The sequence below is a fragment of the Lemur catta genome, chromosome 16 (assembly GCF_020740605.2).
Source record: "Lemur catta isolate mLemCat1 chromosome 16, mLemCat1.pri, whole genome shotgun sequence".
NCBI classification, from domain to species: domain Eukaryota; kingdom Metazoa; phylum Chordata; class Mammalia; order Primates; family Lemuridae; genus Lemur; species Lemur catta.
In genome coordinates, this window is record NC_059143.1 from 7,340,366 (window position 1) to 7,365,663 (window position 25,298).

The 25,298-nt window shown below is 46.3% G+C and overlaps 1 protein-coding gene across 5 annotated transcripts in view; it reads right to left on the bottom strand.

Annotated features, from left to right (window-relative positions):
* Positions 1-25,298, bottom strand: part of PTPRM (protein tyrosine phosphatase receptor type M) — a 773,614-nt gene that overhangs the window by 32,627 nt on the left and 715,689 nt on the right. The gene's annotated exons all lie outside the window — the stretch shown is intronic.

A 25,298-nucleotide genomic window follows, 5' to 3' on the forward strand; every position in this document is an offset into this window, starting at 1 on the left:
TAGAATTGGGTTTTTGTTTTTTGGAGTTCTTCCAATAATAGGCCACACCATGATTTATAGGATAAAATTTGCACACAAAAACAACAGTTAACTGTATGTGCAAGAGCAAGGCTTTTTTTTTTTTTTTATATCACCTATGTTTTTTCTCTCCCCAGAACAAAATTTGAGTTATGAGAGAGGAAAAGCCTAAAAAAATGGTCTAAAGTTAACAAATTGTGTTTATACTACAAATATCTCAGTTACAGTAACCATTCATTTCCTGTGCATCTCTACTCAGGGAATGGCTGGAAAAATAAACTATGAAAGGAAGTTTGCAATATTTTAGTTCTTCTGAATTTTATTAGTTCTTTCTAAATTTCCTTCTAGTTTCAGAAATTGAAAAAAATTTGAGGAATGAGCAGAAAATCAGAATCAACACTAAAGAGTTATTTTTTCCTGAAGAAGGAAGTAGCTATGTGGTTTTCTCAAGTTAGAACCACAGATCCATTTTAATCTATGTAAATTCAGTAAACAAAGCTTCATAACATATGAACACTGTCTTTCCATATTATCTGAAGCCTCTAACCTAAGGATTTTTTCAGGTAGAAGCAATTTGTTAGACTTGGCTTCTCCTTGCAAATTGGTTTTCTTAAAAATCTAGTGGCTCTTCCGGACATCAGCGAAAGCGTGGGATGAGAGGAGAGCACGATCAGAGGCTGGGCAGGGACACGTGGACATCTCGAGCCCTGGTTCTTGGCCTCTTCTGCCTCTCTGGGATTCTTGGCAGTTTCATCCATTCCTATCCCTGCCCATCCATGGGTGAATTTCTATTCTGTAACTCTAGCCGTGTTTCTCCATGTGTTGAATTTGATTTTTCTTTCTTTCTTCTTCTTCTTCTTTTTTTTTTTTAGAAACAGGGTCTCATTCTGTCACCCAGGCTGGAGGATAGTGGCATCATCATAGCTTGCTGTATAGCCTTGAACTCCTGGGCTCAAGAGATTCTCCTGCCTCAGCCTCCTGAGTAGCCAGGCCTACAGGCCCGTGCCACCATGCCCAGCTAATTTGTTTGTATTTTGTACAGATGTCATGTTGCCCAGGCTGGTCTCAAACTCCTGGCCTCAGGCCTTCCTCCTGCCTCAGCTTCCCAGAGTGCTGGGATTACAGGCGTGAGCTACCACATGCAGCCTGAATTTGATTTCTAACTTTTTCTTATGGGGCATTACCTTGGAGGTAATGCCAGCACTTCAAAGGCCACATGTCTAGAAAAGAATTCTTTGCCCCACATCCATTGCTCTCTTCCTGACATCCCATGTTAATGCTACGGTTTCCTACAGAGATTTCCTCAGTCACCCAGGCACAAAAAGTGGTGATTCCTTCTCCAAAACCCAACCAGTTGCCACATCTAGGAATGTCTTTGAAATAGCTTTCAAATGTGTTTTCCAACTTTTTATTTCCCCTGCCACATCCTAGTTCAGGCTTTGGAGTCTTCCTGCCTGGGCAGTCTACACACTCCAATATCAGAAAGGCCTTTCCCGGGGTAATCTCTGTGTCGCTGAGCTGCTCTGCTCAAGCATCTCCTATTTCCAACTACTGTCTGTGAAATAAAATAGAAATTTTTTGGCCTGGAATGGAAGAACTTTTTTTTTTTTTTTTTAATATGGCCACAGCAAACATTTTCAGCCTTATCTTTTACTGTTGTCCTTTCTATCCACATAGATTTTACGTCAAGGACAAGTATTATTCCCAATCCCCAAACATACCCCATGATCCAAACTCCTATTCGTGCCATTCCTTCTGTTTAGAATGTTCTCCTCCCACCCATTTCTTCCCAGTTGAAGATTTTCTTCCTATTCTTCAAAGTGCATCTCAAATGGAGCAGCCCTCCTAAGTCTCCTCTGCAGATGTGAACTCTTTCTTTGCTTCCCTGCTGAAACATGCTTGTTCTGAGCCTAGTGTGATGCCCTTCTTACAATGCTTGATATTCATCACTGGCCAGCTTATGTCTGCAACCCCTGAAACACCTGGTCATTGTGTCCTGTACACACTAAATATGCAATAAATACATATAAAACTGAATTTCATGGAGAAAGTCACAGGATCAGTGTAGGAAGGAAAATCCGAGACTGGTAAAGTCACAAAAAGAAATATGAGCAAAGAAGACCAGTCGCACAAGGCCAAACCCCTGCAGTATACGAATGTTTCCAGTGTGGCATGTGGCTGGTCATTATTTCAGTTGCTACTTTATGAAACTTTCTGGCAGCTGATTCAGTGCAGTTCCAGGTAAGCCTCATTACCTTTAGTTGCAAGATGTACACCAGACGCGCTAGGAGTTGGAGATTCAGTGGAGCATGAGACAATGGTTCCTGCCCTCATTAAGTTTTTAGTTCCTCTGGGAATCTTTTTTTTCCCCATCATGGGAACATTATCTGTGACTTTATAAAGCGCTTATCTGTAATACCTCAGAAATTTACATCATCATACCTGTGCAGCATCTCAAATATCCCAGAGTAAGACAATAATTTCTCCTTTCCTAGATGTAAAATCAGCCTGAACATATCATGGATATTTGTAGAGATGTCCAATTTGATGGAAACCATAATTTCATTTATGAAATGTCTAACACTATACTTTCCCAATGCTAATTAGCAAAGATGCTTACATGGGAAATACTGTATTCACCTCTATATCGGGGAACTTACTTTTACCTTTTAGTGACTTCAATTATGCAAGCAGAAGGTAGTGGACAGATATAAAACTATAAATACAGCATGTATGTGCATTTTGAAAATAAAAATTCTCAATGGAATGAATACAATTTAAAAATTCACGTATTTCTCTGAAAATTACCATTGAACAAAACACACAGCCACACCTGCAACCTTTTTATACCAAGTTTATCTTACCTGATAAAAATACCTTGCCTAGATGTACCTTAATAAAAATGAATTTACTGACTATAGGATGCAATTGACGTACGGCATTTTGTATGGTCACTATTATCCTATTTAAACTCCTTTACTCTCTCCATCCTTGAACTTTCACTATGAGTAGGGGGTGCTTCAACGCCTTGAAATCAGGGAAGCCAGAGGCCCCTCGCATGTACAGAAGGCTCAGTTTCTTTTGGGGACTACTGAGAGATGAGCTCCCCCTTGGGCGAGTTTCATAGGGTCCCATCCCAAACCAGAGCCCACCGCGCCCACGCCCCTGCCAGCAGGCCTGATGCCTGGGGCGCCCAGCGGGTGGCCGAGGTCCAGCTGGGTCGCCCAGGCTGTGACCTTCAGCGTGCCCCTGCCCAACAGGTGTCGCCGCTCTCCGAGCCAAGCAAGTGAACAACCGCAAGAAAACTCAGTCTGCTGCCCACTGCTCGGCACGGTGCCTCCTGCTCCTACGAGGCGGGGATTAGGTGGACGGAAGCGGGGCTGGCTCCTTCCAGAATCCGAGCGGGGTGCAGCCCCCGCCCGCGCGGGCACCTGGCTGGGCGGCCCCGCAGAGGCAGCCGAGCCATTTCCAATCCGGTCCTCCCCATCTCATCTCCCAGAATATCCTGAAATGGTTTGTTACATCTGTTTCCAGCCTACTAAAAACCATTCTGAATTGGGTTTCTTTTAGTATCTTTTTAACTGCTTGGACTTGTGTCAAGTTATTATTTTGCATTAAAAAAAAAAAAAAAGGGAAAGGAAGAGAAAGTATGCTTTCTTCTCTCTGGATGAAGGCTTTCCAAGTCAGGAGAGTCTGGGGCTCGCAGCGCCCCCTGTCCCCTAAGGTCTGCGTTGGGAGATGCCAAAACCATTGGTTTTAGGCGCCTTGCTGGAGCCCAGGAGCCGAGAACCGGAAGCTGCCTCCTGCAGCCCAGCCCACCTGCGCGGCCTCCACAAGAGCCGGCACCTCCCACGCATTCTAACCGCGGAAGGCAGCAGCCTGCAGCCCAGAAAGCGAGGGCGACCGGGATCCGCTAATCACCCCAGTGCCCAGCCAGGTTCCACCAGGCCATCAATCAAACAGAGCCTGCCGCCTGCTCATTACCGCCCCAGGGCAGCAGGAGTAGATGATGTGGTCCCTGCTCCAAAGGGGTGATCTTTGTTGGCTTTCAAATTCACAGACATGAAACAGTACAGAAAGCGCTGTAAACGCCAGGATTTCTAACTTCCTGGGAAAAACAATCTTTGAGGTGAGCCATTTTTAACCAGCAGCCCAGATGATCCCGACGCACATTAAAGTCAGAGGATGGGCAGGGGGCTAGAGCCCTAGTTCCCCGGGTGGGCCGCACATTAATGTGACCTGCAGAACACCCTGACGTTGCTGCAGCAGCGGTTCTCAAACTGCAGCAGGCATCAGACTCCCCTGGAGGGATTCGGAACAAATTCAGCAGGTCTGGATTTGTGGGCCGGCCAATGTGCGCTTGGAACAAGCTCCCAGGTGATGCTGCTGGTCTGCGGGCCACACTCGGAGCAGCAAGGACTGAGTTACAACCGGGCTGCAGAGTGTGGCTGGGCCGGGGGGCTGATGTGAGCGTGGGGATGGCGACCTCAGGTGCTCCCTCTGTAAAGAGGGGACAATTATGGCTCCTCTGGCAGAGTGTTCTAAGAGCCAGTCAGCTGTTCCCAAATCTGCCTGCACAGCAGAATCACTTGGTTGCGGGGAGGGAGGTCTTAACAAATTCCAAAACCCAGGCCACACTCCGGGTCAATTCAGTCATGGCGTCTGGGGTGGGGCAGAGGCACCCCAGCAGTAGTTTCTTGAAGCTCTCCAGGAGGTTCCAAAGTGCTGACGAGTTTGAGAACCGCTGGATTAAGTGACATGATGTGATGACAACATTTGGCCATGTGCCCAGTTCATCATAAATGCTCAACGAATGGGAAATTCTTATTACTAAGTGAAAGTTTTGTGGTCTGGACCCTAGGTGACTACAGGGGCTCAGAGGGCCAGGAGCCCACGAAGAGGCAGGAGAGGAGAGGCAGGGCTTCCTGGAGGAGGAGGCACAGAGCCGAGCACTGACAACCTGTATGGTTTGTGAGGGCGGAGGGGAGGCAAAGGAAACTCCCTTGCTGCCTTTATTCCTCTGTCCCTCAACCTGTTCTGAGGACTGAGAGGACGTGAGAGAGGCTGGCACGTCCCCTTTCCCCTTAGTATGCTGTGATTAAGTCCCAACAGAAATTAGGAAATAAGTGCCGTGTTTGGGGGTGGAAGATTCAAGTCAAATAGAGCTGTGAGGAATCCCAGAGACCGTTTCCAAACACTCATTGTCAAGATCATGGCAACTTCCATCCTTACAGTCCCCTGCTGCTTTGAGCTGGACGCACTGGATGGCTCGTGTAGCCACTCAAGGGGGGCACAGGACCTGCCTGTGCAGACAGCCGGCAAGTGCCAGGGCTGGTCTCAGTCCTTTCATTTCTGCTACTTCCTCATGCTCTGAAACGGAGGAGCAAAAGGCTGGCCTAGGGAGGGCGAGGGGCTTGCTCTGGGCAATAAATTGGGTGGTGGCAAAGGAGAGGCCGGAGCCCAAGCCTGGCTCTGACCCCCGCTGCAGGGCTCTCGGGGAGGACGGAACTCGAGGTGCCCTATACTTTGCTCAGTCTTGCGAGGAGGCCTTGCTTCTGCAACAGAAACCAAGCGGGAAGCTTGACATGACTTCAGCCTTGCCTTTTGCAGGGCGGAAGAGGAGCTGGGGTTCGGGGGCTGGGGCAGGCAGAGCAGAACGCACACCCCGAAGGCATCATCAGCCTTTGGCCCTGACCACAAGCTGCTACGTTTCTGCTGGAACCGGAATCACCAACCCTCCCTGCGTCAGGGAGGAGCCTAGGGCAGAACCGAAGTTCTGTTGATGGACACGTGCTTGGGTACAAGGACTCATTTTGCTAAGAAACCCATGATTGGGAAGGATCCTCTTAAGTTGGGGGCACCATAGTATGATCCGATAAACACAACTTTACAGTGGTGGAAAGGAGGAAAAAGAAAAAGACAGCTGTAAGTTTCGACTTGTCAAGAGTTTTCAACAGACTTCTTTCTCTGTTTGTTTTGCTTTATTTTGAAAGAGACATCCCCAGAGAGAGTGACCACACTTCTATTAATAGTTGTGTTGGGGGCCTGCTGAGCACAGCTTTGGTGGAGATATTGGACCCCGAGAGCAAAGCACTGCTATGAAGCCAGTTTATACACACAGAGCCCCAGCCAGGAGCCACTGCCAGCTTTGTTTCCAAGAGAACAGATTTATTGTATCCAAAAACATTTTTTTCAGAGGTCTTACAGGAACAAAAATTTCTCTCATTTAAATATCCTGGAAACAGAGATAGTGCTAGCTAGTCTCAGGGTGACGGAGTAAGATGGACGTGCGTTTGCTTTTCTCCATCTAACTTGTTCTGTTGCCCCAAGTGACTTACATCCCCCCCAGCCTCAGTTTCTCATGCATAATATGGGATAATATCACTGATTTCTTAGGGAGGGTGTGAAGATTAAATGAGATAAAATGTTTACATAAAGGCTTTGTATAAGTACCTGGCTTATAATACGTTTCCTAGTTTCTTCCCTTCCAGACTGGCTTCATTGGTCTGGGGTGGAGGGGTTCCCTTGGGCAACGTCCTTGAACACTATGTCAACGCTGGCACTAAATCAAGAACTACTGGAGGTCTGGATGATTTGAGTTTGGGAAAAATAGCTTCATATCCTAAGTAAATCCCTCTTTCATGGCTTCAGGCTCCTGGCTTTCTGTGGTTTTACAATTGCATCTATTACTTAATATTATTACTTAATGGGCATGCAATAGTTCTAATAAGCACAAACTCACATCCATATCCCTAACACTTGTTTTCATCAGCTATAAAGAAACATGCAGCCTAATGTCTCTTGTGGAATTTTAAGTGTCGTCTTAACAAACCATACGAGAAATCTGTCTTGTTACTTTCCTCTCTTATCTCGTTTGGATGAAAACTTGATCGGAAAGCAACATCATCCCAATGGCAGCCAGACTTTCGGGAGTCACAGCTATTCAGACTGCTTGTTCCCACTTTATTCAAAAGATTCGGCTTTGACTTTTAGCCACTCCCCAAATTTAAGTCCTTCTGCCAAAAGAGGGAGATTTGCCACCATCAAGGGCAATAGAAAGACTGTGTCACATACTCTAAAGATTATTCTGAAATGAGAATTTCAGAAATCTCTTGAGCAATGACAACATTATTAGAATACATATATATGCCCCAGGATACATCAGACAGGATATTTCTGAGAGTGATACGTGATGTATCTGTTGAGAAAAGTCCTATTTTCTCTCATTGTCAGTCTTCACCTGTGCCAGGGTCACAGTGTAGACCTACGACTCTGCACGTCACAGAACCGTTCCAGCCCTCAGTTCCCTTGTGTGCCAAAGAGGATACCAGATTATGTGGTGGTTAAAATGATTCCAACTCCTAAAGTTATCTGATAACATGCCCCTTCATGTTAATTTTGTGGAATGCATATTATTATCCCTATTTTACAAATGTATAATGTGAAATTAGGAGACATAAGAGACAGAAGATTTAAGGAATCAACACCGTGGCAAAGCCTGTGCCTGAACTCAGAGCTGTGTGTCCAGGCTGTCCTGCCAGTCACTCAGACAGCCTCGAAAGCCTGTGACAAGCAGAACCCAGTCCAGGCATTGCTGGGGGTACAGGGAAGAATGAGATACGAGTCTAACATTCAAGAAGAGACAGATGCGTAAATAACAAAGCTAACTCAAGGCAGAATGAAAGGCAAGCCTAGTGGTCAAGAGCATACTCCCTGCAGCCACACTGTCTGGGTCCACAGCCAGGTCCCATTTATTAGCTGTGTGATCTTGGGCAAGTTACCTAACCTCTCTGTGGCTCTATTTTCCCATCTGTAAAATGGCATAATAAGAGAACTGTTATGAAGATTAACTAAATTCTTTTTTTTGTAAAGCACCTAGAATAGGCTTGGTACAAGTAAATATTCTTAACATTTTAAAAATGAAAACTGCTGTTGGAAGTCAGAAGAACGTTAATTCCAAAGGAAGAGATTCAAAACTTCATAAGGGAGACTACGTTACAAATGAGTCCAGAAGGATGAAATGCTGTTTCCATGGGTGGATAGAAGGGGGAGGACATTCCAGATTGAGGAAGTGGGCAGAGGGCATATCTGGGCAGCCTGAGTGGTCCTGAGTCCCTGTCAGTTGGGGGCCCAGAAGGGTGGGATCCTCCAATGGCAGGAAATAGTCCCTGTCTCGTGACACCAGCTACTTCTGATCTGTTCTGGCTGCACTTTTTGGTGCTATGCTTTGAAATAACAGGAATGGTGCTGGGATGGGAAGGATGTATTCAAGAGGAGGGGGAGGGCATGGGGATGGACTTCTGCAGGGCTAGCATTTTTAAAGGGTACCTAGTCCCTTTGTGTGAGTGCACGTAATCACTGGCACCACCCTGGGGCTCTCTGCAGCTGAGCCAGCTGCCCTGCCCAGATCGGCTGCTAAGCGCGAGGTGCAAACGAGCTGCAAGAAGGGATGTGTGAGTGGCTTGGGTATGGGGGGCTAGGAGCAGTGGGTAGTTCAGGTGACTGCTCATGACCGACCATGTGCTAGGCAACTCCATCCCCACTGCCTGCAGAGGGCAGCAGCTTCAGACCTGGGTGTTACCATAACGGATGGATACACTCTAGGTTCTTAGAACTGATGAGTCAGGGACTGGGTCTCCTGTGTCTCCCAAGTTGCAAGGACTTTGGCTTAGTCACAGACCTAGAATGTTCTGGAAACACATGCCTGCACAGGTACACACACACGCACACACACATGCACACACTGTTTTCTTCTAGAGGGATAGAATTTTATTTTTATGGGCCACTGATAATGAAAGTTTTTAGTCTCTCTTAAAAAGAACACTTAATGATGACACAGTGTGGTATAGCAGAAGGAAGACTGGCTGGCAGGCAGGAGGGCCTGGGGCTGTTACAATGTAGCCATGTGATCTTGCGTAAATCACCGAACCATCCCGGTCCTCAGTTTCCTTATTTGCAAAAGAGGATCCTAGACCACACGATTATTAAAAGCATTCTGAGTCCTACAATTATCTGATTATGTGACTCTAGAATGTTGCTCTGTGGAAGACAGAAGTTAGGCGTGTGGGTTCCAGAGTTCAAATCCCGGTCCAAATCAATGTGACCTTGGACCAGTTTCTTAATGTCTTTAAGTCTGTGTATTATCTGGGCTATGACAATGCTGACTATTCCACAGAGTCGCTGTGATGATCTAAAGACCTGCCACGTCAGTGGGCACATTAACAAACGTCCCGTTACTGTCAGCGGCCGTCGGCGTTGGCTGGCGCATCACGCCAGCACTCCTGTCACAGGGAAGGGAACAGCTCTCAGTGCAGAGCTCCGGGTGCCCTAGTTCTTATGACACCTGGTGCTTTGTGTTCTATACCAGGCTTAGGAAGACAAAGAACTTTAATTTCACAGATTCTGATCTGGGCTAAATGCCTGTCAGATAGTCTGGGGTACACACTTGTCCCAGTCATTCTCTTAGGGGAAGTAAATGGCTCGAGGGGTGACAACAGCAAGAGAGAGGAACTTACGAAGGCCTCACTACACTCACCTGTCCTGGTGCCCTCTTCCTTAGTGAGCACAGGGGCTGCTAAACAGAGCGAAAGGCTTTGAAGAATACAGGGACAAGTCTCTGACCGCCTAATTCGTAACGGAACGGCACAGAGTTCTAAGTATGTGAAGTATATGATGCAGCCCGTGGAACGGGTTAAAGCTCCTACACATTCTTGGTTCATTTCGGATTCTCTCCACCTTATGACGTCAGGAAAGAATCTATCTTTGTTGAGACAATGAATGCATCTTATTCTGGAATAAAAAGTTATCTGTTTCATCTGGAATTTTAAGTGATAAGGGTTCTGTTTCTGTTTTACAGTAGACAGTCTGAGGCTAAAAGACATAAATCCAAACAGTGTCATAGTCTGAAACATCTACTTCCGCACACTGTCCCGTCCCCTCTGCGGGCAGCACGCCCCACACACGTCACTGTCACCTGCAGCACTTCTGCCCCAGACTCTGCGTCTTTATGGTAACTCCCGGCAGGGAGCCCCGTGAGGTCCCTGGTGGCCAACTCGTCTCTGTTTCCTCTTCTCGCTATGGCCTAACGCGACCAGTCTGCCTCTGCAACCCACAGCCCCTCCACCGTCAAATAATGTCACCCAAATGCACACTCCCTGATCCCGAGGCCTATAACCTGTGATCCAGGCATAAGGAAGCACCGGCCACACCGTCGTCCTGTCAGCTGGGACGGGGGTTCTCCGAGCGGATGTTACCCGAGAGGTGTGTCCAGAGCTGGTCCCCCTTCTCGCTGCTGGAAACCTGGTCCAAAGACAGGGAGCCGTGGCCTACGCCACAGGCTGGTGTCCCCCTCTGGCCTTAGACGTGTGGCAGACACTTTCAGAGAGAAAATTCTGAGGCAGTGAATTCTGGCTGTCTATAGCCTATTGAATTAAATTCTTCCTTATTTATTTCCTTAATTAGTGACACTAAAGCAGAGGTACTGACGTCTTACCACTTTGTTAATCTGAACCAATGTGTGAAGACTCTCAACCCGTTCACTGGATTATTTTGTCTCTTCGGTCCTGCTCTCCTGGGAGGCCCCAGCGTCACTCGCATGTGTACTGGGCCAGACAACCCTCGCCCTTCAGGGAAAGGGGGGGCGAGGGCTCAGGAGATGAAGGGACATCGGAAAGTAGAGAAGAGAAAGAAGAATTCTGCATTCAAGAAAAGATGTCATTTCCTGCTTTCCAGGCATTGTCCAAGAATAGGATATGCCTGCTGTGCGCAGGGTGGAGGGAAAACTGGCTTTCAAGCACTCACGTGAGCAGAACAGGGGAGAGGGGCATCACAGCTTTCAGACCATCCTGCATCGCGTCCAATGACGGTGCCAAGAAACTCCAGCTGTGCACGCCCGAGCAGGCAGGGAGTGCTGGGGCCACACGGCACAGCTCTCAGGCTGCGCTGCATCTGTCCCGGGCACACTTGTCCGTCTGCCACACACACAGGCACTCTGCCCTCTGAAGCACTTTTTAGACACAAAGGCAGGTGACTGCCTACATGCACCCAGACTATGGCAGTCAAAGCTACAGGTGACTGAGGGAGAAAACAGACGATCCAAGCCCAGGGCAGTAAAATGGCAAAGAGACAAGAAACCCAGAGACAGGTGCAGGTGAGGATTCTTCAGGGTTGGCCAGTTGTGGCAAAGCAGCAACAGTGTCTGCCGAAAGCAAGCGATAGGGCTTGACAATGGTGACCACGGAAGCAGGCGGGAGGCACAGGCGTCTCCAGGCTCGGCAGAGAATGTTAAGGAGCTGATCTGCACACAGCTTGAAGTTACCTGGGGAGCCGGGAGAGCGTGTTCAGAGAAGCACTAGCTATTCAGACCTGCAAATTTGCTTTGATCCTGCAATATCCTGCCACCGTGGCAATATTAGAGATGGCTGACACAAAGTGTCAGATGACTTATAGCACATAAAGAATTGTCTCCAAAGCCTAATTTGTAATTCATTGATATTTGAGTAAAAATGACTTTTGCTTTTTTTAAAGGGACATGATAGATTAGGCTGAATTACCAAGAACTTAATACAGAAGGGTTAATCACGTAGGCTAAATGTAGCTATATTTCTGTCATGGCAAATGGAGCTGCAGTGCACCTCACTCACATCCGTGATGAATACATTACAGAGCCTGTGGCTGCAGGCTCGTCTGTCCTCCCAGCGTAGCAGGCATCTCGGGAAGGAGAGCAGTGAGCAGAGATCCCCTTGTACGGTGATTCTGCACTAGCTTACGTGCTCCTTTGTAATTATTCTCCTGCCTCTCCAAAAAATTCTCTGGATGCTTTCTCTGCGTCCAGCCTTTGGGGATTTACAGAGGAATCACCTGGCCTTTGCCCACAGCAGCCGTGGTCTGGTGGGGGAGGGCGACATGGCAGCACAATGTGTGTTGTTCCTTCCTTTACACAACTTTAACACCTCTCTATGCAGATTGTAAATGTCTTGAAGGATTCTCTCTTTTATTCTCCGGTTTTCACCCGAAGCAGGTTGGGAGGTCACCTGATACCTGCTAGTTAACCAGTTACATGCATGCCAGGGAGAAGAACCAGCAGGAGAGACGAACGAAGACTCCAGGGGGTTAAGGTTTCTGACACTGGCCACAGCAGAGACATAGGAGGTGGGAGAGAAAGATATGAGAATGACCCTCTCTTCCCCACAGGAAATTCATTAATTCACTGGGGCAACTCATTCAGAGTTAAGAAAGAGACACAGTGGTCTGCACTTTGAACAAATAGCTGTTCTCAACAGAGCCAAGAACATTTCTGAGGTTGAGGTGAGGCTGTGGGTGCATGGGAGGCAGAGGGGGGAGAAAGAGATGCATGCATTTGGGAAGAACTTACCAGGTACAGGGAATGTGGAAGCTGGGAAAGAGATCCAGTCTAGTTGCCTATAATAGCTAGGTTTAAACTAAAATGTGTGTGTATATATAAAAATATGTGTGTATGTTTATTTACAGGAATACTATCAGAATAAAGTTTACAGAAGTTGGGGTTAGCATTACAGATATGAAATTTTATATAAGAAACCTCATTGCTTTAAGTTATGAAATCCAGTACTTAGTATTTAAAATACTTAGTAAGCCTTCAATCAGACTGAAGAGTAAAGTCATACGGTTTCTTCCTTGCTTTAGTCTGAGAGTATCTGTTTTCTTTTAGTTTCCTATTTTTCAAAATTACCACCCAATGTAGTAGTCAATGAAGTGTTTCCTAGTTAAGTAAACTTGCTTTGCATTTACGTCTGTTTGTGCATTTTCTTTCTATTACAGTTCACCCTTCAATTGAATGGATGTGCTGTCCTAATTGGATTGACGGACATGGACGTGAAGTGCTAATTCTCTCTGACAGGTGAACGTTTTTGGTAAAATGATGATTCCTGTGCACAAGGAGACCTTCCAGATGCAAAAGTCACACCTGCAGTTACACAGAACACGACGGGGTGTGTGCAGATACCTCTATTAAATGATTGTGAGAGTTCTCCAAAGGAGCCTCGTCCTCTCCTCGCAGGAAACAGATGTGGTTTTGCTGATCGCTGGGTAAAGAAAGAGAAATGTGCTTGCGGGGTACGATTGATTTATTGTGCCAGTGGATAAACCAGGGGATTGTTATAAGCAATTTTGAAAACTTTTGAAAAGAACGTATTCTTTCAAAATCGGAGTTTACTATAGTCAGATTCAATTATTTTCAAAAGAAGGTCTATAAATTAGAGACTGAGCATCTTTTATGGTCTGTATACATTAAAATATAGATTGATGACTGACAGAATTTGTCTCACTGGCACCTAATTATACCGCGACATTCCCTTCCAGACCTACAGGATTCACGTATAACAGTGCAGATGGGACAGGAGTGGACGGCTCTCTCCTGAGGAAGCGACACTCCTCAAATCTTTGTACCGAATCATTCCCTTTAAACAACCCAGACTCAGTGCTTTTCTCCCACTGCTGGTACTCAGACCCGGCACAGTAAATGCCCAGGGTTTGGAAGCCGTGTGGACGACCACAGTCTGAACCACGGATGCTTCTGTCATCCAAATGGATCTCTCTTCACCAACATGCGAACAACAAATAGAAAAATATTCTTCATATGCATATGGAATTTTAGAGTTCATTCGGTCAATTCCCCTTTATTTCAAGGGCGTGAAAACTAAGGCTGGGGGTAAGAACTGGTTTTCAGTTCACCTAGAAATGCTCACAACTCCCCATCCCGCAGAGTTCCAGCCCCTGCAGTTCCCGGAGGACTGCGGCCATCATGGCTGTCCCAGGATCCCAGCCCATCTGCGTCCTGCTGCCGTCACCCGAGTCTTGCTTACATCTGCCCCATCCTCACCGTCTCCCCAGAGCGGAGGCCAGCTCCTCCTCCAGGCTAACCCCTCCCCGTGTCCTCACCGTGTCCCTAGAACAGCTCCTTCCTGGTCCCTCCAGCCTCTCAGCTGCGGCCTTGCTCCTTATGTCACCAGCAAGACCGGTGTTACCAGGAGAGGTGCCGTCTCAAGCTTGTTTATGTTTGGTTCAATTTATTTAAGTCTGTCCACGCCTGTCTCTCTCCGCAAACTCGGAGGAAAAGATGTCATCCCTGTAAGGCTGAAGACCTGTGCCCCGGGTCCCTGCCCTCTTGCTCCTTGGCAAACACCCACCAGCTGCCCACTTCCCAAGATTCCCAATCCCGCCCTCTCTCCTGATTCTCTTCCTTAACACAGATATTGTCAAAGGTCTTTCTCCTGACAAAGGTCCTTTCATTGTAAATGCTCCTCCATTTACAGCCCCGTTTCTCTCTTCCCCTCCCAGCTCAGCTCCAGACAAGTCTAAACTCAGTCTACACATCCTCATCTTCCACTCCCGCCTGCACGCTGCAGGCCGGCTTCAGGGCTTGCCACTCGCAGAGAATGCGTGATTTGGTCCGTCAACATCCATTTCGTCCGTTCATCCTTCCTAATGAGTCCTTGACTTCCTTTTGGGGAATTACTTCTTCCCCAGCGGGTGGCTTGTCAATTAGGGGCCATGCATGGCAGTGGATGAGCACACAAACCACCCCGGGGGTCAGATGCTCTGTCCTTGTTACTGGAACCCTGAGCACCGGGAGAAGGCCACGAGCCCACCCTCCTGGCACCGGCACCCTGCAGCCCGCCCGGCGTGAGACCCACGCGGCTCGCTGGCCCTCTGGAGCCGTGCCGCCTTTCCTGTCTTTTGCAAGTCTTACTCGTCAACACTGTGAGCTCCTACTGTTCTTTTCCCTTTGGCTTAAATTAGCCAGAGCTGGTTTCTGTTGCGTACAGGCAAAGGGCTCCTCCCTCTGCAACCACAGAGGCCAAAGGTTGCTAATGAGCTTCTCCTTGTTTCCTTGTTAAGTCCGATGGCTATTTTCTACCTTTAGACGACCCACTCTGCCTCGGCGGCATCGCCAGTATGTCTCTCTCTGGGCCACTTCCCCGCTGAATCCTTTGGGGCTCTCTGTTGCTCATAAGCTGAAGCCCAGGTCCCCATGGGGCACAGCCGGCTCCCCGCGGCACGGCCTCCGTTCTCTCCACGCTCATCCTGAACACGTCTGCGGCTTCCCCCAGGGTCCTGCGGCTGCCTCTGCCTGGAACACCCTTCCCTCCTTTCTCGGCCGATTAATTCCCACTTGCTCTCCCACACTCAGCTCCAGGCACTACTTGTTCAGGGAAGCATTTATCGACGACCCCCTCCAACCTCGACGCCAAGTCTGGACGAGGTACCTGTTTTATGAACTACCGCAGCACTCGTGAAATCTTCAGCACAGGATTTAATGACGCTGTCTGACTCCCCATCTCTGCCGACAGGGACACACTTACTTTATCTTTACAGCCCCGGCCTTTTGCGACTGTCCACGTTGACAGCTGTGCATGCAGCACATACCTGCTAACTGAAGGAGTCCCCTCCCACCTCGTTTGTGATTTTCCTGTCTCTTTCCCCCTCTTTTCTTGTACTTTCAGTCTCAGATTCCAATGACATCTTCATTTCAGACTCTCAGTTATGCTTGTGTCTACCCTATCACCACACACACACACACACACACACTATAACTACTGCTGCCTCTCCTAGGGGCATCTCTCTCCCTCGACTCACTTCTCCAAGAACAAGCTACGGCTGCGTCTTTGCCACACACTTAGCCACTATTCCACTGCCGGCGAGTTCCTGGTTCCATCAGCCCATGGAAACCTGGGGCGAACCAGAGACCTCTCCGGTGTGCATGGGGAGGCGCCATGGGGTGCTGGAGCCAGCACGAGACTGGACAGACCGTGATGTCAATTCTAGCTCTGTGCCCTTGGCCAAATTATTGAACCTCACTCAGCCTCAGTTTCTTAATTCTGAAAATAGGAGTCGTTCCATGTAGTGGCAGGGTTGAGGTATGGGCAGTGAGGCCGTGGGAACACTGAGCGGGATGCCTGGCTCTGTGCGTTTTATCTACTGTCTGCGCCCTGTCCCTGGTTCCCTGGCCTCCTGGCTGGGAACACACTGGTCCCTCTCTCCTCCCTGCCAACACCCTATCCTCTCTCAGTTCTCATGACTCTGGGTCTCCTAGCTCTTGCCTGTATCTCCTGCTTTCCTTTTCCAACCATTCCCAGCTCTCCTTCCCCTGACTGTGCTGGAAACGGTCTCCCGAGCTCTGTCGTGAGCCCGTCTCTCCTCTCGCCACCCGCCCGGGATTGCTGTGCCTCCCACAGCGGCTCTCACCTCGCAGTGCGCTTTTTTTGGGTGCCTGTCTTTTGTCCCTCAGACTGTGTCTTGCTCTCCCCAGTCTAGCCCGAAGCCCCGCACCCAGAAGATGCTTGTAATGAAGGAGGAATCTGAAATTTCATCGTTTGTTTCTAGGTCTGCAGCTCACATCTCTCTCTTGAGCTTTGCAGAAATCCCACACTGTAGTTCATTCAGCTTCTCAAAGTCAGCGTGTCCAGAATGAATCACGTTTCCTCTCCTTGCGCCTACTCTTCTTGTGGGGTGGGGTGGAAAGGGATGCTTTCTTGGTTACCAGCCCTTGTATCAAGCAAGCCACAATGGCTGGAACCCTGGTTCATAGACAAACCTCCTTTCCCCTTATTAGCACCCCTAACAAATGACATCCAAACTGCAAGTCTCCCATAAACCCTCCAAACTACTGCCCAAACTCAAGCCCACATTGTCCCTCACCTGGAGCTTGTCCTAACCTGCTAGCTCAGCTGTCTCCACAGCCCTTCTCAACCTTTCCTTACTGGGTACCAGAATCTTGCGTCTCAGCAACACCAGTTAGCAAGTGTGACTCACCCCCTCCATGCCTTCCAGAAACACTTTCTACTACTTTCCCCTCCTTCCCAGAAAGGCATTTCACACCCTCGTGGCCAGCCGGGAACTGGCTTCCCAGCCTCAGCATCCTGTCCCCCCGAAGGCCACTCGCCCTTTCTCAATCTGCCACTGCTCCCTTTTTCCTTCCTTGTGCTGCTGAAGTGGTCCCTGTCTCCCTCCTGCCATTCAAAATCCTTCCTCCTGTGAAGGTCCAGCTCCTTACCACATGGTCCATGAGGTCCCACGTCCCCGCAGGCAGAATGAACCCCTTTGTTAATACTGTCACATGCTGACTCACGTGTGTCAGTGAGTTGTTCACACACAGTTCTCTATCACCACGTGATGTCCCTTGAGGACACGCGAATATAAACATTTTTGGATCTCTTGGTGCCATAGATACAGTAAGTATGTCACTAAATGTTGGATTAAATTGTGCTGACAAAGGATTAGTGAGCCTATCTTTGGGCTAATTGGTGAACAAGACAAATCGAGCTCTTCGGTTAATATTCTAACTTTTTACAGAAGGGAACTGAGATCTTTGGGCAGCGAAAACCTCTAGGTCCAGCGGGGCCGCTGGGGAATCTTTCCTGGAGGAGCTGGCTGGCACGGAGGGGTCTGCAGAAGGTCTAAAGGACAGCCGGACACTGTGTCCCCTTCCTCCACGGATACGCTGGGGAGACGTGGCGTGAAGTGTGGCAGTGCCTGGACGGGAATCACCCCAGGCTACTGCTGACTTCCTCTTTCACTCCTGGTTTTCTGTCAAAGTTATTATAATGCTGGTTCAGGAAGTCCTGCTATTTCCAGCAGAAACAGGTAATTTGTGACCCACAGAATGGAAGGAAAGCTGTGACCTCCACTATCTCTGCCGAATTTAGGGAAAGGGTTCTTGACCAACTGCTTCTACTGGCCTAGCCGGAAGGACCGTCACGTGGTGGTCGCGCACAGGAGCGGCTGAGAAGGTCAGCTTGCAAAAGCGGAGAAAAGCACAACAGACGCTCAATTCAGTTTTTAATCCTCACAGTGACCCCGTGAAATAGGAAGGTGCGTGTCAGTGTATCATTCCCATCCCGTCTGGGGCTCAGAGACAGACGTCACTGGAAGCCAAACTGTGACCCAAGGGTTTCTGATTCCTTGACTTTCTACAAACTGGGAAGGGCAGAGTCGGCTAAAACTCATACTGAAGGACAGAATATGCCGAGAGACAGAAAAAAGGGATGTCGATGAGCTAGAGAAAACAGATGATTGGCGAATAAAGAAAGGTTTCTTTCTTAGAAAGCATGGAACTTTAAATTAGTATTGAAAGAGGGGCCCTATTTAAGCAGGCAGAGGGAAGAAGGCAAGGGCCTGCTCTGTCACTGCACTGTCCAAAACAAAAGCCACTAGTCACATGTGGACATTTAAATTTAAATTAATACAAATTACATAAGCCTCAGAAGTCGATCTCTCAGTCCCATCAGCCAGAGGGGCCAGAGCCTGCTGTGCACGGAGCACACAGCACCAAAGGCACGAGGAACAGAGTAAAGGGTGTGTTTGGCAAATGGCAAATACTTTGCCTGGCATTTTTTTTTCTTTTTAATAACATACTTTTATTTTATTTTTTTAATTTCAGAGTATTACAGGGTACAAACACTTTGGTTAAATTGTTGTTGCACCACCTGACAAGTGTGCCCATCCCCCAGACAGCATGGTACTGGCACAAGAACAGAGACACAGACCAACGGAACAGAACTGAGAACCCAGATATAAAACCATCCTCATATTGCCTGGCATTTTTAACACCGGTAAGAGAATGGTAAGAAGTAAGTTAGACTGTGGTCGATTGCAGCTAAAATGTGAAGGGTATAGACTACACCACACTGAGGTTTGCACTTTACTCTGGATTCAACAGGAATCACTGGAGGATTTTGAACAGATGAATGGCACGTCACGTTTATAAAAATTAATGAGCAGCATGTATAGAACGGTGGTAGCAGACAGCATGAAACTGGGGTGGCCAGCGTGGACGTCGCTGCCAGGGCTCTCGTGAAAGACTGTGGATTCTTGAGCCTTGGTGACGGCCCCATGAGAGCAGGAGGCAGACACGTTGCTCACATGGTATTTATATGGCTCAGCACTGGACTGGGAGGAGCACAAAATGAAGTTCCTTTTCAAGCTTGTGTGATAAGGACAGGTAGTAGGGAGCAGGGGTCTGAGAATGAATGACAAGTTTAGTTTCCGAGGCGCTTTCTGGCAGTCACAGGACACGCAGGTGGAGACTGGCCAGTGGGCAGTCAGAGATTCAAGATGAGGTGCGGGAGGGAGGTAAGGCTTGGAGCGGCTTCATCCCTACCACAGCCGAAAGAGGGACAGTAGGTAAGAATGGGGAGGAGTGTTTGTTGAATGAGCATAAATTAATCAAAGGCTAAAACTGTAATTACACAGGTCACAAAATATCAATCTTAAGAATCCAGTTTGTTTAAAAAGATCTATGAAGGTAACAGTGAGAGCTCAAGACAACACTTGCAGAAACGTCTATAAAAACAACTTGCCTCCGAGGTCTTTAGAGTGTGGTAAAAAAATAAATAAATAAAAATAAAAACAATTTGCCTCTTCCCTTTCCTGTATGAGTTGGATGTCCTGGAACAACTTGAGAAATTTTATAGCAAAAAGTATTACTATTATTTTGTATTGTTAGGCATTGCCTAAGTTCTTGCTATTTAAGCAATACTTGCACATTTTTTTTTATAAAAGGGCAACCGTGTCTCTCTCTAGCTCCTTCCATTTATCCTGGATCTGGTAGCTGTTGCAGAAAAGCAGGTGTTTTGTTTTGTGTGTGGCAGGGGTGGCAGTTGGAATCTTAATATGCCTTCTTTGAATGTGAACTAGAAAGTTCTGATGTCTAGTGTTCATCTTAAACTTTTTTCTTTTGTTACTCTTTTAGTGACAAATATTGAGAAAGGAATTTGAGGTCAGGCTCTTTGGGTAGATAACACTCTTTAAAGCACCCACGTAGGCAGTTCCCTGTCCTCCCCTGTTGTGACAGAGGTTAGCAGCTCCGGTCCCTGCTTCTCTCAGCTCCAAACATTTCATCATTTGTTATCAGAACCACTCACAGTGACTCAATAATAATTTTGCTAAATGACTGCGAGACCTCATTTGGATTTTTAATAAACAGTTACATTTTAATGAGGTCTTCATAAAACCGACTAAATATGTTTAGAAATCATTAGCTTAAATTACCGGTGCAAAAATCTCCTGTGGGAGTCCTGCAGATTTGGTTATGAGACTCTGGCAGATGGATTAGTTCAACACCACAACAGAGTTTTTGCATCTCCACACAAACGGTGGAAATGGGAATGCCTGGGAAACAGGCAACTAGATAAAAACGAAATGTCCCTCAGGTGGGTTCATTAAAGCGGGGAAATAATCACAGCACACTCCAGCGCCATTTCCATGCCAGGTGTACAGCCATCGGCAGGTGCCAGGAAAACCAACAAGGGTCCCTTCCCAGAACACAAGGGCTAAAAGGGGATGCGCGGTGGTGACAAGGAAGTATTAGATAATGACAGGTCCTGGCAGATGTACCGGGGTCCCTGCTGGAGGGAAGTGGAGTGTCTATGTCTTCTGCACCAGGTGCTGCGACAGGGAAGGCCCCCCAGCGGCTCCAGCGCGGCAATTAAAGCCACCTAATGCAGAGTGCTTCGGGCAAAGTGGGGGACAGGTCTGCGGCTCTGCCTTAATGAATCGGCAGCAAGTCTGTGTAAACAAACTCACATCCACCCAGCTCATGCTTAATTCAGGAAGGACACACCGCGTGTGGTGCACATGTTAAGTAGGTAGCTGTTGCCCTTAAAAACCATGTCATTTTGATTTCTTGGGTGGTTTGTTGCTGTTTTTTAAGCATGGAAAATGGGGAAGTCATCTCTAAACGAATGTGCAGCATTAACAACGGGAAACAGCCTGGAACAAGGTGAGTGCTTTTTCCTGGAGGGAATATGACCTCTTGTCAAAATCCCGAAATCATGCCAGACATTTCAAGGACAGATGCCATTAATTTCATTCCTAATTGAAGTCAGACCGATCCAAGGGGCTGATGGCCGGGGGGTGGGGGGGGGGAGGTCTCTTCAGAGCTCAACCATGTCCCCACAAACCTGGAAAGGTGTGCAGCGTTTTCAAAAGAAATTAACTTGTCACAACTAAAATTACTGAGTTACTTTAAGCCTATGGCCTTAGATTTGTGGGTAAACTAGAAACCTAGTAATCATCTCCCCCCTTCAGCTACACCCTGTTGGCTGAAATTTCCACAGCTGTTTGTTAGGAGGAATAGTTGCCACCACAAAAATCAACAGTGAGTGCCCTGGATATGACAGGGCCAAGTGCCTGATGGACAAAAATAGTGACCACTACTGCATGGAAGTTTTATTTTTGATTTTTCTAAAGCTAGGCCACTCGAAATAAAACCTGGCTCCCTGCGAAATGTGCCATGTCCAGCAGACAGTGGGCTTTAGTGTTTGATTATTATTTGTTTTTACCATAATAATTTTGCAGCATACTCTTCATTTTTCAACCAAAGATTATGCTGTCCTCATCTTTCCTTAGAGTAAAAGGTGTATCATATGACAGTGACTTAACCTCGGAAGCCACTGAGTCCAGATACGGTGGTACACTTTGGAAGTTCACTTAAGAAAAAAATATATATGTGCCTTTATTTTTTAAAAAAAATCCTGTACTAGTTTTTATTTACAATTATCTACTTTTCAAAATAATTTACCTTAGGATTCTCTTGTAAGCAAGCTCCAAATACTTAAGCAAATACTTAAAATCTGGGAGGGTGAATAACTTTCTGGGAATGCAGTTATTATGAAGTTATTGTGCAGTTATTGTAAAGTACCTCGAAAATGGTCTCTAGATACCTCTTTCTTCCCACATGTGGGGAGTCAACAAATATTTGTGAAATGAATGAAGGATTCAGATTTGAGGATACATCTGGGGGGAAGAAACACAAGTGCATGAAAACAGGTAAAGTATTTAGCTTGGCTATGTGACAGTCTAGTGTATGCTAATAGATCTGTGACACTGCGTTGGAGCGTTCTCGTGCATTCGCATTTGCCGAGTGCCAGGCAGCGTGCCGGGAGGGAGAGGCCGATGAGTGAGGCTGTCTCTTCCCTTGTGGGAGCTGAGCTTGCTTGCCGGTGGAGCTGACAATTTTTTTCAATAGTCATTATTGCTTTCATAGCAAAAGCAGGTAGACTTGGTGTAGGGGGAAAAGAGGTAATTATGTATACTACTGCAGGTCTTAGGTTTGTTGGTGGAAACATGAAATTTATACCAATACCTACATTTATTGAGTACTCAGAATGGGCAGAAACTTCTCTAATTACCTGATTTGTGGAAAGTCATTCAGTCTTTGCAAGAATGCCATGAAGCAAGTTGTTATGGACCGAATATTTGTGTACCACCAAAATCCATATGTTGAAGCCCTAACCCCCAAGTGTGGCTGTATTTGGAGATGGGGCCTCTGAATACATAATTAAGGTTAAATAAGGTCCTAAGAGTGGGGCCTTGATCCAACAGGATTAGTGTCCTTATAAGAAGAGACACCAGAGAGCTTGCTCTGTCTCTGCCGCATGAGGTCACAGAGAAGGTGACCACGTGAAAGCCAGGAAGAGATCCCTCACCAGACAGTGATTCCTGCCAGACCCTGATCTGGACTTTATAGCCTCCAGAACTGTAAGAAAATAAATGTCTATCGTTTAAGCCTCCCAGCCTGTAGTGTTTCGTTACAGCAGCCTGGGCTGGTGGATACATAGGTACTACTATGTCCCCACTGTCCTGAGAAAGGCTGGTGACAGGAGAGGCTCTGCAACCTCCCCCAGGCTGGGCAGGTGGTGCGTACCTGCCGCGGCGAGCTCTGCGCCAGCCTACCTGCCCTCCCACGCTGGCTCCCAGCAGAGACGTAAGTGAAAGAAAAAAAATGGTTTCTGTATTTTTAGCACATAAAATACTGCTCTGTAAGTTTTTATGTTTTACATAATGGTCCCATAGTATCTCCCCACTTGTCTTGTCACTTTACTTATTATATCCTTTGTCATACAGAAAATTTTACATTTTAATATCAACAAACTTTCCGATCCTTTTCTTAACGTGTTGGGCTTTTAGTGTCTTTGAAACATCCTTAACAAAACAAATGTCTTCGATATTTTCTCTCATATTTTCATCTAAAACTTTTAAAGCTTTATTTGTTACATTGGGGTGTTGATCTGATATTCATTGTTGGATGTTTTACAAAAGAGGGACTCTTTTGTGGGTCCACGTGGATAAGCAAATGTCTCAGCTGGCTTCACTGGAAAGCTCACACATTCCCCACTAATTACATGTCCTTCCACTTGTGCTTAAAGTCAACACCTGGCCTCTCTGTTTTAACCTACTGCTCAATTCCTGTCTCCCTAGCAATTTGTGGCACCTGTAATTTTCCCTTTTCCTATAGTCCTTGTTCAGTTTTGATATCAAGGTTATACTGGCCTCTTAAAATGAAATGGGGGAGCAGTCTTTCTTTTTCTTAGTCTCTTAGAGTAATTTTTATATTTATAAAATTTATGAAATTTATATATTTATAAAACTCATAATATTTAAATTACCCATCCTTGAATATTTACTATCTATAAATACATTTGGGTCTGGTGCATTTCCATGGTTCAATTTTCAGCCATAATTCAATTTTTTGTTTTTTTTTTTAAAGACAGGATCCCACTCTTTCTCCCCAGGTAGAGTGCAGTGGCATCATTATAGCTCACTGCAAGCTCACACTCCTGGGCTCAAGTGATCCTCCTGCCTCAGCCTCCCGAGTAGCTGGGACTACAGGTGAGCACCACTATGCCTGGATAATTTTTCTATTTTTTGTAGAGATAAGGTCTCGTTCTTGCTCAGGCTGGTCTTGAACTCCTGGCATAAAGTGATCCTCCCAACTTGGCTTCCCAAAGTGCTAGGATTAGAGGCGTGAGCCACTACCACACCTGGCCAATTTTTAAATAATTATTGTCTAGTCAGAATTTCTGTTTCTTTTTGAGTCAGTTTGGAAAATGATATTTTTCTAGAAAATAACCTATTTCATCAAACTTCTTGTTGTTCATATTATTCTATTGTGATAAAAATACCTATTCTATTCCTAACATTCTTTATGTGTGGTTTTCTTCCTTTATTTCTGATCTGTTTTCAGAGGTTTGTCTGTTTCATTAACCTTTTCACAAAACCAGCTTTTTATGTTGTTGACTTTTTTTATTGTTTCTGTGCCTTTTATTTAATAAGTTTCTACTCGTGTTTATTATTTCCTTTTTTCCTTTTTTGGATTTACTCAGTTCTTCGTCTGTCTTCTTGAATTAGGTGCTTATTTGGTCTTTCTTTTCTAATAACAACATTTAAAAACATGTATGTCCTTTTAGGTACCATTTTATTTATATTTGATGAGTTTAAGACTAGATGGTACTTTACAAATCTCAGTTGTAAGTATTTTCAGATTTTATTAGGTGTTTCACTTTAGTGGTGAGTTAGCGGAAGTGCTGTTTCACCCGGACCTAAGTGAAGGTGGCCTAACTTCCTTGTCATCTCCCTGGGCTGGCCGGTGCTCCTCTTCCTTCTCCCTCACTCCCTCTCTCCCCATTTCCCTAGTCTGCCCTCTCTCTGAATGTCTACCCTTTGTGGGTTTTGGTTTCATGTGGCCGTCTCTGTCCAAATTCTTAGCATTGCATTGCATAGGTCTAAGATGTCATGTCTTGTCCTTGGTGGGCTTAAAACCCAAGGTCCAAGATCGCCAAGACTGAAGCTGCCCACCCTCCGCCCCAAGACTCACACAGACGCCCCTGCCCAGCCTGCTGAGGACAGGTGTGAGGTTCTCTCTCTAGGATCTCCAGTCCTAATTTTATATCTAGTCTCCAGTAGTCTGTTTTTTGAGGGCTAAGCTAAATATTTTTAATGTATACATTTATATGTATGTGTGATACATAAATACATTAAAATATGTATTTATATTTTTATCTAGAATTTCTAGATGTTTATAGGAAGGTTTTCAGATTAATCTACCATCTTTGCTAGAATTATGTGTATCTCCCACTTACTGAATGTTCTCATTATGAGAGAACTGTAATATCTGTCTTCTTGGTTTGTGCCTCCTGAAACCTTCTGAGAATCTTAAGAGAAAACCACTTATGGTTTATGCCCCAATATTTCAATTCTAGGCTAACCTCCAGGCTGCCTTTGCTGAGGGTAAATCTTATGATGCCAACTTCTCTTAAGTTGAGCATAACCATGGAATTATAAATAAGGCAATTGCACCTTGTGTGTTTGCTCATTTTAAAATTTCACTTTGGAAGTAATCCTATAGCATATCACTACTGAGAATACAACTACTTACGAATTTCCTGGTTAAATAAAAATAGTGTTCCAACATCATCATAATCATCATCATCATAATATATATAGTTATAACGTGAGGGAAA